Below are 16,255 nucleotides of genomic sequence, written 5' to 3'. Positions count from 1 at the left end.
CTAGTTCAGTTCTAGTTCAGTTCTAGTTCAGTTCTAGTTCAGTTCTAGTTCAGTTCTAGTTCAGTTCTAGTTCAGTTCTAGTTCAGTTCTAGTTCAGTTCTATCTCCATTGTTGGTTAGGTAAAGATAAAAATATTATATTCCTATTATTTCCTCGCGTTACATTTACCTTTCTTAAAACCGCATCACCTCAAACATATCCTATTACTCCCCAGCAACTCCACATGCAATTTAGAAAATTTGTTAATTCTATTTTATTATTAATTAACACTATCACTTTGATTTAAATCCCGTCATATTGTTAAAACATTTCAGCGGTATGCACAATCATATGTGTCAATTTTTCTCCTGTTCAACTTTTATCGCAATAATATAAAAAATTTTATTAAAATTTTATTGCTTCTAGGGGGGGCAACATGGATAAATGACTATTTGCTATATAAAGCCAACAAAATTTATATTAAACAAAGTTGGACAATAACAACAAAAAATCTAGTTAAATACTACTAAATATTAAAAAAAAAAAACAGAAGAAAACCTACATAGTCTAAATGTAGACAACACAAAGCCAAAAGTTTAAAACGTTGTGAAAAGAAATCAGACAAAATCAGTAATAAATTTATTACAATTTAAGCTACTGGTTATGAGCGCTGCAGGCAGGATGCCAAAAAAAAGAAACCAAAGCCAGAGCCAGGCTTAAGTATCTATAAGACAGCCAGGCCTATGTTTTTAACAGCATTTATTTTTTGTATTGAATTCAATTTCTTAAACAAAGTTCTTTCAAGTTTAAGTTGTGGTATGCAAACCAAAAAATATTAAAAAAAATAACAAGCCACTGGCCTGCTTTAACGTTTAGAGTTTATGTTGCAGTTAGCAAAAGCCACGCTGCGTCTCATATATCGTGAAGATTGTTGGCAATTATTAAAATGATAATTGCACAAATCTGGCTATCAATTGACGACCATCAAAGGACCTTTTAATAAAAAAGAAAGAAAAGCCAACATAGAGAGCAGAGAAAAACAACCAAATACATATTCTACAATTCAATAGGTTATCATAAAATAGTAAGGAAAACAACCATAAGCAGAGAGTTTCAAATGGGTAAATTTGAGCCCCCATAGGAGGGCTAAATAAAGAACTGCTATTGGTCACTTGGATCATTATTAAAGATTTTTTTAAACTTTTTTTGAAAGTATCTAAAGATCTATTGGACCCTCCAAAGATATAGGAATGGAAAATCCGAAAAACTCCACAATTGGACTCGATTTGATTATCTGAAGATGTGCGATGGGACAATGTAAAGATCTGAAATTGCGCTTTCCAAATATCTAAGACTCTTTAAAGATCTTGGATCGGAATTTCTAAGGATCTATTGATAGACTATTCAGAGATCTAAGATTCGACTCTCTATAGATTTACTATTGGTCTCTATAAAGATCAGCGATCGGTCTCTGAAAATCGACGTTTACACCTAAAAAAATCAACGAATGGAAAAATAAACGTTTTGATTCTCTAAAGAGTAATGATTGGTCTCGTTGAAAACCAACGATTAGAGTCTAAAATATTTATAGTTAGACTCTTTAAATATCTTCTATTGTAATCTGTAAATTTCAACTCTTGCTCTCTCTATAGATCTATGATTGAACTCTCTATAGATTAACACCTGAACTCTATTGTATATCATTTAAGTATTGTATATATTGGACTGTCTAAAGATCAACGATCGGACTCAAAAATTCATTGATTGCACTTTGAAATAATCAAGGAATGGTCTGTCGAAAAACAAAAGTTTGGACTCTCTAGAGAGTTACGATTGGACTCTCTGAAAACCAACAACTAAACTCTCAAAGATCGATGATTGGAGTCTTTAAATATCTCCGTTCGAAATCTATAAATTTCAATGATTGCTTTCTAAAGATCAACAAGTGGACTCCTGAAATCTCTCTACTGGACTTTCTTAAGATCAACGATCGGATTCTACAAATCATTGATTGCACTTGAAATAACGGACTACATTCTCAAAGATCGATCGCTAGACTCTTTAAATATTTATGTTTGTAATCTGTAAATTGCAACGATTTGACTCATTAATGATTAATTCCTGAACTCTCTTGTATTTCCACTAAGGATCACCGATCGGACTCTGAAAATTATCGATTGTACTCTAGTAAAACCAACGTATGGACAACCTGAAAACAAACGTTTGTACTCTCTAAAGTGTTACGATTTTACTCTCTGAAGATCAAAAACTAGACTCTCAAAGATCGATAACTGGACTCTTTAAAGATCAACGTTTGGACTCTGAAAGTTGGAATATCAGCGTTTGTAAACTGTACATTTCAAAGATTTGACACTCTAAAGTTTGGACTCTAAAGAGATTAATACCTGAACTCTTCTCTATGTCTAAGGATAGACTCTTTGAAAATAAACGATCGAAATTTCTAAAAATCAAATTTCAATCATTGATCATTAGAGAGTTCAGACATTGATATTTAGAGAACTTTTCGACTCTCTGAAGAGTAAGGCCTGAACCCTATAAATTTAAACAATTGCACCCTTTAAAGATCTACGTTTGCATTATTCAAAGCAGGAAAATGGGACTCCCATTTGTAACTCTCTGTTTTTAAACTGTTGTTTAGTAGCAGACCAATTGTTTGACAATTTGTTTTTAATTTAGTGAAAAGATAAAATGCCAGTTTTGTTTTACAAAGCTGGCTGCTTGGCTTGCTGGCTCCCTTGCTTATAGCAGTTACTGCTCTTGTAATTGTTGCTAACATAGTGCTGCTTGCTGGCTTGGAGTCTCACCGCGCACAATTTCTGCTCAGACTCAGTGCAATATACACACACAGAGATTCTGCGTAACACCACCCGCCAACCTTTAACATTATTACAAGGAGTACAACATCAACAAAAGACAAATAAAAACCTACAACATGTGTACGAAAGTGCGCAACTTTATATTGGCAACATATTTTAGTTTAATTTTTTTGTTGTTGGTTGGTTTCTTTCCTTAGCAATTTTTCTTTGTCTCGTGTTTTACCACACACAATTAAAATTTCTTTTTGTTGGAAAAAAAAATATTTTTTTGGTTTTACAAAAAAAAAAAAAATATATATATAAAAAAATATTTTTTTTAGTTGCAAATATAAAAAATTTTATTGTTATTTTTTTCTTGATTCAAAAACCTCCGACCATAAGCCAGAATTAAAGAATCATGGTGTTGAGTTGTGAGTGTTTTTGGCTTTCGACCACATGTGGTCTCTGCTACATTTAAGAAGAAAAAAAAAGGAACCAAGTTTTTGGTAACATTTGTTGCTACGACACAAAAGACAACGTATGACAAAACGCATGATTGATATCAATAACGACAGTAGCTGAACTTTTTCTTATATAAAAACTGAGTTTAAGGCTTCGAGGCTTTTTGTTTTAAAATGATTTCAATTTGACTTTTCTTATATACTGTCTGTAAGAGAGTAAATTATCACCAGCTTGTCCATTTTTTTTAGTGTTAACTTTTGAAAAAGTGTGGCATTTGTCACTGATTAATATTAAGGTTGGTTAAGAAAACAACTAGGTTGCGTGCTACAATTAAAGTAACTTTAAAAAACAAATAAAGAGCAGTAATTGCAAAGTCGCAGAGTATTTCTCTAAGGATCTACTACGGTGATTTCTAAAGATCAACGATCTCTAAGTATCTACGATCGGAAACTGTAGAGTTCAAGGATTTTACATTGAAGAACAATGATTTGACTTTCTAAGGTTCAAGAATTGAACTTTCTAATGAACAACGATTATACTTCCTAAAGATTTGCGATTATACTATCTAAAGATCAATGTCTTAACTTTCTACAGACGAACAATTGAACTCTCTAATTATCTACCATTGGATGTTCTAAAGATTAACGATTAGACTCTCTAAAAAGCAAAGGTTGGACTCTCGAAATATCTAAGTTTGAACTCTTTAAAAATCAAATATTAGACTTTAGAAAGATCTCTTTAAAGATCAGTGCATTGAACTCTCTAAATCCAACGATAGAGCTCTCAAGGGACTCTCTAAATATCTACGGTTGAACTCTCTAAAGATGTACTATTAGACTTTAGAAAGATCTCTCTAAAGATCAATGCTTGAACTCCTTAAAGGTCAACAATTCGACTCTGTAAATGTCTATGATTATACTTCTTAAAGATCAACGATTGGAAATTCCAAAGATCAACGATTATACCCTCCATGTATCTACAGTTGAACTCTCTAAAAGTCTACTATTGGACATTGAAAAGATCAAATATTGAGCTGAAAATATCTACAATCAAACTCTCCAAATATCTATGGAAGTGCTAACTGAAGATGAAGGCTTGTGCTCTCTAAAGATCAACCATTCAACTATCTAAAGATCGACAATTGGACTTTCCAAATATCTACGATATTCGACTATCTGAAGATCAAAGTTTTGACTCTGTAAAATTTACAGTTTATCGATCTAAAGTTCTACTATTGGACTCTGGAAAGATATTTGTAAAGATCAAAATCTGAAATCCTAAAGATCAACGATTGGACTGTCTACTATTGGATCAACTCCGGAAAAACCAATAATTGAACTCTTTAAGTCAGCTATTGGACTCTTAAAATATTTACTGTAGGACTCGTCAAATATCTATGGAATGATTATCTGAATATGAACGCTTATGTTCGCTAAAGATCAACCATTGAACTCTTTAAAGATCAACGATTGTACTCTTTAAATATTTACAATTAAACTCTTTAAAGTTTAGCGATTGGACTCTCTAAAAATCTATGACTGGACTCTGGAAAGATATTTCAAAAGACCAAAGCCTGAATTCTGAAGAAGGACTGATAATGATCAACGGTGTACTATTAGAGAGTTAGGATTTCAGTTATTTTAGATCTACTCGGAGAACTAGCTTTTATTTGCAAAGAGAGGTAAAGAACCTAAAATTAATGTAACTTTTTGGTCTATATAGAACGTCAAAGATATTGATCGATATCTTGTCTATAGAATAGAAAAGATATTGATCGATATCTTGTCTATAGAATAGCAGAGATATCGATTATTATATTGTCTATAGAATAGCAGAGATATCGATTATTATATTGTCTATAGAATAGCACAGATATCGATCGTTATCGTTGGCTATAGAGTAGCACAGATATCGAACGATATCGTTGGCTATAGAACATCAAAGATATTGATCGATATCTTGTCTATAGAATAGAAAAGATATTGATCGATATCTTGTCTATAGAATAGCAGAGATATCGATCGATATCGTTGGCTATAGAATAACAGAGATATCGATCGAAATCGTTGGCTATAGAATAGAAAAGATATTGATCGATATCTTGTCTATAGAATAGCAGAGATATCGATCGATATCGTTGGCTATAGAATAGCAGAGATATCGATCGATATCGTTGGCTATAGAATAGCACAGATATCGATCGATATCTTGTTTATAAAATAGCACAGATATCAATCGATATCTTGTCTATAAAATAGCACATATATCGATCGATATCTTGTTTATGAATTGCATAGATATCGATCGATATCGTTGGCTATAGAATAGCACAGATATCGATCGATATTTTGTCTATAAAATAGCAAAGATACTGATCGATATCATGCCTATAAAATAGCAGAGATATCGATCGATATTTTGTCTATAGAATAACAATGATGTTGATCATTATCTTATCTATTTAATAGCAACGATATTGAACGATATCTTGTCTATAGAATAGCAAAGATATTGATCGATTAGGATCAACGATGTACTATTAGAGAGCTACGATTGAAGATATTTTAGAACTGATCGGAGAACTAGCATTGGTTTGCAAAGAGAGACAAATAAACTTTCATATTACTGAAGCAACTTTGCCACAAGTAAAAGTTCTTTTATCACAATTTATTTAACAAAATTCCCATAAACCTATTTAACTTTTCCCCCTTAAAATGTGCTAAAATTTTCCAAATACTTTAAATAGTTATTTAACAATTTGACTACAACTACTTTAAGTTAATCTTAAAGATTTTCGAAATGTTCCAAAAATGTCTGTCTCTACATAGAGCAAATAATTGTAAAATGATGGTGGCATTAATAGACTAAATTCTTTAGTTAACCTCTTTTTTTTGAAATGCTACAGTAATAGACTACTGCTGCTAATGCAAGTAAGTAACAGCAGTAGCAGTTGTCGTATTAATTGTCACCTTTAGAATGTTGTAACTAAATTTCAAATATTTCAACAATTATACACCTTTAGTATAGTAGGTACGTAAGCAAAAGTAGCCAGCAAATGAAATGATTTGTTTTAGAAAAACTGCTTTAAATTCTCAGTAACAATTCAAACAATAGCAAACAAACCAACAAACAGTCAACTCTCCAGCATTTAATGAATTGTTAACAATTTGACCATAAATGGCTTAAACGACACGTTCTTGTCGATTCAATTTTGCAGACAATTTTTTTTCTTCAATTCTCTTACCAGCTTCAGCTTCTAAACGTAATTTAATTGAAACAGACAACATGGCAGCATTTGAAACTAATTTCAACCTATAAACCAAAAAAATAAATGAAAAAAGTTGAATAGAGTTGAACTAAGCTTGAAGCTCACATTAAATAACAATAACAACAACAACAACAAAATGGTGGCGTATTTAAAACGGCAATAGCAACAAATTAACCATAATGTTGTTATTGTAGTTAAATGCGGTATTTACAATAAACATGTGACAAAACAGTGCTGCCAGATTTGTCTGTGTATATTTTATATGTTTCAATGTTTGTTGTTTGTCTGTATTTACAACTGTAGTTGCAACAACACAATACAAAACGGTGCCTTATTTGTTGCAAATTGATTGTAATATCACATGTAATTGTTTTTATTGTTTGTTTTATATTGGTTTGCTTTTGGTTGAGAGCAGGGGTCTGGGTTTTTGCAAATGCGTTCATTGTACGAATAGCAGCAGTTTGTTTGTATTAAAAAGGCGCCATCAAATTCACAAATAAATGTATGTGTGTATGTTGGGTTATAAAGGGGATTTGAAAATTGGATGTAAATTGATATATTAGCTACAGAATAGCAAGGTATTACCAGAAGATATCGAACAATATCTTGTGTATAGAATAGCACAGATATCGATAACTTGTCTATAGCATAGCACAGATATCGATTGATATCTTGCCTATAGAATAGCACAGATATCGATCAATATTAGATATAGAATAGCTAAGATATCGAACGATATCCTGTGTATAGAATAGCTCAGATATCGATCGATATCTTGTCTATAGAATAGCACAGATATCGATTGATATCTTGTCTATAGAATAGCACAGATATCGATCGATATCTTGTCTATAGAATAGCACAGATATCGATCGATATCTTCTCTATAGAATAGCACAGATATCGATCGATATCTTGTCTATAGAATAGCACAGATATCGATCGCTATCTTGTCTATAGAATAGCACAGATATCGATCGATATCTTGTCTATAGAATAGCACAGATATCGATCGATATCTTGTCTATAGAATAGCACAGATATCGATCGATATCTTGTCTATAGAATAGCACAGATATCGATCGATATCTTGTCTATAGAATAGCACAGATATCGATCGATATCTTGTCTATAGAATAGCACAGATATCGATCGATATCTTGTCTATAGAATAGCACAGATATCGATCGATATCTTGTCTATAGAATAGCACAGATATCGATCGATATCTTGTCTATAGAATAGCACAGATATCGATCGATATCTTGTCTATAGAATAGCACAGATATCGATCGATATCTTGTCTATAGAATAGCACAGATATCGATCGATATCTTGTCTATAGAATAGCACAGATATCGATCGATATCTTGTCTATAGAATAGCACAGATATCGATCGATATCTTGTCTATAGAATAGCACAGATATCGATCGATATCTTGTCTATAGAATAGCACAGATATCGATCGATATCTTGTCTATAGAATAGCACAGATATCGATCGATATCTTGTCTATAGAATAGCACAGATATCGATCGATATCTTGTCTATAGAATAGCACAGATATCGATCGATATCTTGTCTATAGAATAGCACAGATATCGATCGATATCTTGTCTATAGAATAGCACAGATATCGATCGATATCTTGTCTATAGAATAGCACAGATATCGATCGATATCTTGTCTATAGAATAGCACAGATATCGATCGATATCTTGTCTATAGAATAGCACAGATATCGATTGATATCTTGTCTATAGAATAGCACAGATATCGATTGATATCTTGTCTATAGAATAGCACAGATATCGATTGATATCTTGTCTGTAGAATAGCACAGATATCGATTGATATCTTGTCTATAGAATAGCACAGATATCGATTGATATCTTGTCTATAGAATAGCACAGATATCGATTGATATCTTGTCTATAGAATAGCACAGATATCGATCGATATCTTGTCTATAGAATAGCATAGATATCGATCGATATCTTGTCTATAGAATAGCACAGATATCGATCGATATCTTGTCTATAGAATAGCACAGATATCGATCGATATCTTGTCGATAGAATAGCACAGATATCGATCGATATCATTGTCTATAGAATAGCACAGATATCGATCGATATCTTGTCTATAGAATAGCACAGATATCGATCTATATCTTGTCTATAGAATAGCACAGATATCGATCGATATCTTGTATATAGAATAGCACAGATATCGATCGATATATTGTCTATAGAATAGCACAGATATCGATCGATATCTTGTCTAGCACAGATACCGATCGATATCGTTGGCTATAGAATAGCACAGATATCGATCGATATTTTGTCTAGAGATATATGTATATCGTTCTATATAGAATAGCATAGACATCAATATATATCGTTGGCTATAGAATATCACAGATATCGATCGATATCTTAACTATATAATATTAACTTTAATGATCGATAACTTGTATTGCCACCTCTTTTTGTTAACAACCTGTCAATTTGTACCAACAAGCAACAGAAATTGTACTCAATATCAACTTAAAAATTCCTTAAGGCCACAAATATTGTTCTTATATTATTGTTGTTGTTGCAGCAGCAATGATTGCTGTTGGTTAGTATTGTAGGTACTAGTGTACTAGCAACAACAATAACATCAACATCTACTAAACACTGATCACTAGGAAGGAAACTCACTGCAAACAGCAAGAAGTTTTTTTTCAGCAGTTGTTAACAGCTGCAGGCCATTGAGTACTTTACTTTACATTACAATACAATATTGGTTTAGATTGGATGGCTACTGTAAAACGCTTTAGCTCCTACAACCAAGAGTACGAGTCATACATACAGCTTGGTTTTACCTTTTGTTCTTAGAGTTTTTTCTTTACTTTATCATTTTGGTTAGCATATCTCTTGATTTTTTTTAAAGAAAAATCCCTTGCTTTCGTTAGATATTGCCTCGCAACAAACTCTTTTGGTTTGACTGTTTGCCTATTACCCAAACAAAAAATCGCCGTTTTTTATAGTTATACGCAATTAATATCAAATAAAATTGAAATAAATTCACTTTGAAATGCAAATTATGGCGATTTGTGTTCGATTCTCTGCTTTTTGTTTGTAGCTTAGGATTCATGCGATTTATAATATTTTTTGTGGGCTTGTTTGCATATCGTTTAAAAAAATCTAAACAAATTTGTTGCTTAAGAAAATAGTAAAATGAAATCTCCACGCATGAAAAGAGGATGTTTAATTAAAGCAGTAAACGGTGTTTAAAAGAATTTTTTTAAAGGAAAAGTCTTTAAAATCTTAATTGATACTCAAAATATTTTCTTAAATAAAACTTAAAGAGATAAAAGCAAATTATTTAAAATGGGATTAAGATCAGAAATTTCAATTAAAACTAAAGAGAAATTATATAAAATGAAGATGATATCGATCTATACCTAGGCTATTATATAGAAATCTATATCTATGTTATTCTATAGACAAAATATCGATCGTTGTCTTTGCTATTCTATAGACAAAATATCAATCGTTTTCTTTGCTATTCTATAGACAAGATATCGGTCGATATCTGTGCTATTCTATAGACAAGATATCGATCGATATCTGTGCTATTCCATAGATGATATATCGATCGATAGCTGTGCTATTCTATAGACAATATATCGATCGATAGCTGTGCTATTCTATAGACAAGATATCGATCGATAGCTGTGCTATTCTATAGAAAAGATATCAATAGATATCTGTGCTATTCTATAGACAAGATATCGATCGATGGCTATTTTATACACCAGATATCGATCGATATCTAGGCTATTCTATAGTTAAGAAATCTAGGCTATTTTGTAGACAAGATATCAATCGATATCTTTGCTATTCTACAGACGAAATATCGATCGATAGCTGTGCTATTCTATAGACAAGATATCGATCGATAGCTGTGCTATTCTATAGATAAGATATCAATATATATCTGTGCTATTCTATAGACAAGATATCGATCGATGGCTATTTTATAGACCAGATATCGATCGATATCTAGGCTATTTTATGGTTAAGAAATCGATCGATATCTAGGCTATTTTGTAGACAAGATATCAATCGATATCTTTGCTATTCTACAGACAAGATATCGATCGATATCTGTGCTTTTCTATAGACAAGATATCGATCGATATCTGTGCTATTCTGTAGACAAGATATCGATCGATATCTGTGCTATTCTATAGACAAGATATCGATCGATATCTGTGCTATTCTATAGACAAGATATCGATCGATATCTGTGCTATTCTATAGACAAGATATCGATCGATATCTGTGCTATTCTATAGACAAGATATCGATCGATATCTGTGCTATTCTATAGACAAGACATCGATCGATATCTGTGCTATTCTATAGACAAGACATCGATCGATATCTGTGCTATTCTATAGACAAGATATCGATCGATATCTGTGCTATTCTATAGACAAGATATCGATCGATATCTGTGCTATTCTATAGACAAGATATCGATCGATATCTGTGCTATTCTATGGACAAGATATCGATCGATATCTGTGCTATTCCATGGACAAGATATCGATCGATATCTGTGCTATTCTATAGACAAGATATCGATCGATATCTGTGCTATTCTATAGACAAGATATCGGTCGATATCTGTGCTATTCTATAGACAAGATATCGGTCGATATCTGTGCTATTCTATAGACAAGATACCGGTCGATATCTGTGCTATTCTATAGACAAGAAATCGGTCGATATCTGTGCTATTCTATAGACAAGCTATCGGTCTATAGCTGTGCTATTCTATAGAAAAGATATCGATTGATATCTGTGCTATTCTATAGACAAGATATTGAACGATATCTAGACTATTCTATAGTGCATATATCGATCGATATCTATGCTATTCTATAGACAAGATAATCAATCGATATCTTTGCTATTCTATAGACAAGACTTCTATCGATATCTTTCCAATTCTATAGACAAAATATCGTTTAATATCTTTGCTATCTATACACAAAATATCGATCGATATCTCTGCTATTCTATAAACAAGACATCGATCGTTGTCTAGGCTACTGTATAGACAAGATAGCGATCGATACCTTTGCTATTTTATAGACAAAATGCCAATCGATATCAATGCTATTCTATAGACAAAATATCGATCGCTATCATTGGTATTCTATAGACAAGACATCGATCGATCTTAATTATTCTATAGTCAAGTGATCGTGTGAAATATTGAAAATTCTGTAGGGCATATAATCCTACGATATTTGGACTGTTTGCTATGGAATTTTCTTTTGTCTTTTCCTTTAAAATTTGTCTTTATTGTTAAACAAATTAAAAGCGTTACTAATATTTTCCTGATTTCCTTTTCCTCAGCTGCCTTAAATATAATTTTCATTAATGAAGCAGCAGCAAGTGTAATTTTCCATATTTAAAATGTTATAAAGAATATTTATTATAATGTATTGTATTGTATAAATTTATGATCATGAATTTTCCCTCCAAAAACATTAAACAAAAGACAAAAACAAAGAATCCAATAGATCAGGTGTATGCCGGGCAATTTTTGTTGTTTCATTTTAAAACCATAAACATGTGTTACATGACTTTTTTTTTGTAAGATAATTTTTATAACATCTCCTAGTTTTCCTATAACTCTTAAAAAACAGCTTTGAATTATTTTCATTTGCTGCTGCTGTAGTTGTTGTTGTTGTTGTTGTTTGTGTTATTGGGTTTTGAGTTGTATTTTGTTCGAAAAATTAATAAATTCTTTTAACATAACCAAATAATTGTTCTATGTAATGATGTCCTTTCAACCTGCTGTTGCACAACAAACACTTGAAACAGACTCAGACACACACACACATACACACGCATATGCACTTACAAACCTTTTTTCAGAAAGATCCTCTAAACATATAAAAACAAGGAAAATGAGAGAGGAAAAAAAGTCAATGTGGAAGTGTGGACAATTTACATTGCCACCTGCTAGATCGATTACAAGATACGGAATAAGAAAAAAAAAACGCCCAGACAAAAGAAGTTGGATTTTTTCTTTTCGTAAGGACAACAAGAATGATCAAACAGGAATGAATAGAGGTAGATGAGTATAATGTGATATTCGTTTTTTTTTTTATAAAAAGTCAGTCTATACAATAAATATGTAATATCTATCTAGGCGTTATCTACTAAAGCACCTGTTTTCTTTAATTTTATTGTAATATTATATATATATATATTTTTTATATAAAAAAGATCTAACTATTATTTGTTAGCTAAAGGGATTTAGAAAATTTTCTTTTATAATCCAAAAACTTTTTAGTTTGTTTTTAAAGGATATTCAAATTAAATATTTAAATTAAAAATGGAAATGAGTTTTTTAGTTTTGTAACTTATAGCGACATTTATTAATTGCTGTTTAACATTTTAAACAACTGCCTCTGGTTTTTTTGTACTGGCTCCCTTGTCTCGATTTACTTTTTTAAAAACTCCCCCACAACATTTTGCTGTCCATGTAGGTGATTGTTATTCACACCTTTTTTTTTGTATACAGAAATATACTAAATATTTACTCATCTTGTGTCATTTGACAATGTTGTTTTTGGTTTTTTTTTTCAGTACACTGAGAAAAAAGTTCAAAACTAAAAGATCTAGATCGATATCTTGTTTAGACGATAGCAAAGATATCGACCTATTTTTGGTCTATAGAATTGCAAGGATATCGATCGATAGCTGGTCTATAGAATAGCCAAGATATTGATCTACATATATCTGGTCTGTAGAATAGCAAAGATATCGATCGATATCTGATCTATAGCATAGCAAAGATATCGACCGATATTTTCTCTATAGAATAGCAAAAATATCGATCGATATCTGGTCTGTAGAATAGCAAAAATATCGATCGATATTTAGTCTATAGAATAGCAAAGATATCGATCGATATCCGGTCTATAGAATAGCAAAGATATTGATCGATATCTTGTCTATAGCATAGCAAAGATATCGATCGTTATCTGGTCTATAGAATAGCGAAGATATCGATCGATATCTGGTCTATAGAATAGTAAAGATATCGATCGATATCTGGTCTATAGAATAGCAAAGATATCGATCGATATCTGGTCTATAGAATAGCAAAGATATCGATCGATATCTGGTCTATAGAATAGCAAAGATATCGATCGATATCTGTTCTATAGAATAGCAAAGATATCGATCGATATCTGTTCTATAGAATAGCAAAGATATCAATCCATATCTGGTCTATAGAATAGCAAAGATATCGATCAATATCTGGTCTATAGAATAGCAAAGATATCGATCAATATCTGGTCTATAGAATAGCAAAGATGTAGATCAATATCTATTGATCTACATCTATTTTATGCTATGCTATTCTATAGAGAAAATATCGGTCGATATCTGGTCTATAGTATAGCAAAGATATCGATCGATATCTGGTCTGTAGTATAGCAAAGATATCGATCGATATCTGGTCTATATTAAAGCAAAGATATCGATCGATATCTGGTCTATATTAAAGCAAAGATATCGATCGATATCTGGTCTGTAGAATAGCAAAGATATCGATCGATATCTGGTCTATAGAATAGCAAAGATATCCATCGATATCTGGTCTATAGAATAGCAAAGATATCCATCGATATCTGGTCTATAGAATAGCAAAGATATCGATCGATATCTGGTCTATAGAATAGCAAAGATATCGATCGATATCTGGTCTATAGAATAGCAAAGATATCGATCGATATCTGGTCTATAGAATAGCAAAGATATCGATCGATATCTGGTCTATAGAATAGCAAAGATATCGATCGATATCTGGTCTATAGAATAGCAAAGATATCGATCAATATCTGGTCTATAGAATAGCAAAGATGTAGATCAATATCTGGTCTATAGAATAGCAAAGATATAGATCAATATCTGGTCTATAGAATAGCAAAGATATCGATCAATATCTGGTCTATAGAATAGCCAAGATATCGATCGATATGTGGTCTATAGAATAGCAAAGATATCGATCAATATCTGGTCTATACTACTACTGGTCTGTAGAATAGCAATGATATCGATCGATATTTTGTCTATATAATGGCAAAGATATTGATCGATATTTTGTCTATAGAATAGCAAGGATATCGATCTATAGACAAAATATCAATCGATATACTTGATCTATGGTATAGCAATGATATCGATCGACATCTGAGCTATTCTATAGATACCTGAGCTATAGTATAGCAAAGATATCGATCGATATCTGATCTATAGTATAGCAAAGATATCGATCGATATCTGATCTATAGTAGAGCAAAGATATCGATCGATATCTGATCTATAGCAAAGCAAAGATATCCACCGATATTTTGTCTATAGAATAGCAAAGATATCGATCGTTAACTTATTTACAGGTTAAAGCAAAGATATCAATCAATCTATAACCCAATTTTTCTCTAAGTGTTTTGATTCTAGAAAATTATTTGTGTTTTTTTTTTTTGTATTATTATGATTATTTGTTATTTTCTGTGTATGAATAGCCAGTTAAATCATGCAATTATGAGATCTTTTGTCATTGTAAACTAAACTAAACTGAACACAAGTTAAATAAAAAAAAAAATAAACTTAACTGAAAACTGAAATAAAAAACACATTTATGCAAATCGTTCTGGGTCGTCGTCGTATGTCGGCAAATAAAAATAAAACCAAAAGTCAGAGTCCGTCTAACTAAGCTCAATTGACTAAATAATAACTGACTGACTAGCTAGATGGCTGCTAGGCAGTAAGTACTAGTAGCTGTTTCGTTGACAATATAACAACAGTGAGGGGCAATACTGTTACTATTATGGTTATAGGTATCAATGTTTTTGTTCTAAAAATGGTGTTGTGAGATCTTTCTGGAAATATTGCTTAAGATTAACGGATTTGATTTGTTTTTTTTTTTATCGAACATTTTAGCCTTTGCTTATAGTTGTTACCTCACACTTGTACCTAAAACTTTAAAAGTGACCCTGGCTGCTTTATTTAAGTCTCAGCACTTAAAAGTATGACAATGACTAGAGTTGGGGTTTTTTCATTTCGTTTTTCATACCACCACACATTTATAACTTCTTTACTTTTTGATCTGGTCTTGAGTTGTTCAGCACACTGCTGCTGTTGCTGCTACTGTTCAGTTCATTCTGTTCATTGTTTAGGCCACTTCCGTAGGCAAATAAACGTGCTGTTGTTGCTACTGTATATATTTGTTTCAATTGCCGGCTTAAAGAAGAAAGCCAAGCAAACGTTGGTATACATCACGTCTCGTTAGCAACAAGTTGGTTGTAAATCTGTGTAAATATTTCTTCTTTTCATGAAATCTTTTTCGTAAATTTTTGTTTTATTTTTTCCCCTAATCTTTGCTTGAAACTTCCGATACCATTGATAGGTGGTTCGGTTTTCTTTTTTTTTTTTTTTTGTTTTGGTTATTTTCAAATCTATTTGTTTAAAGTTTGAGTTGTATATTTGCTTAAGAGCTTAAATTTGCTACTTTTGTTAGCAAGTTGTGGTTGTTGTTGTTGTGTTTAGAGTTAAAGTTTATCATAGGAGTCCATTGGCTAGTAAAGTGATCCTCAGTTTGTATTTTATTTGTGGATGTGTGTTGCTCTATTTGGCGCCGTAAAA

Source organism: Lucilia sericata, unplaced genomic scaffold, assembly GCF_015586225.1.
Source record: "Lucilia sericata isolate MDLA Ls3-8-SP2 unplaced genomic scaffold, ASM1558622v1 Contig001103F_arrow, whole genome shotgun sequence".
NCBI classification, from domain to species: Eukaryota; Metazoa; Arthropoda; class Insecta; order Diptera; family Calliphoridae; genus Lucilia; species Lucilia sericata.
The sequence above is the reverse complement of the archived record's forward strand: the minus strand, read 5'-3'. Positions refer to the sequence as shown.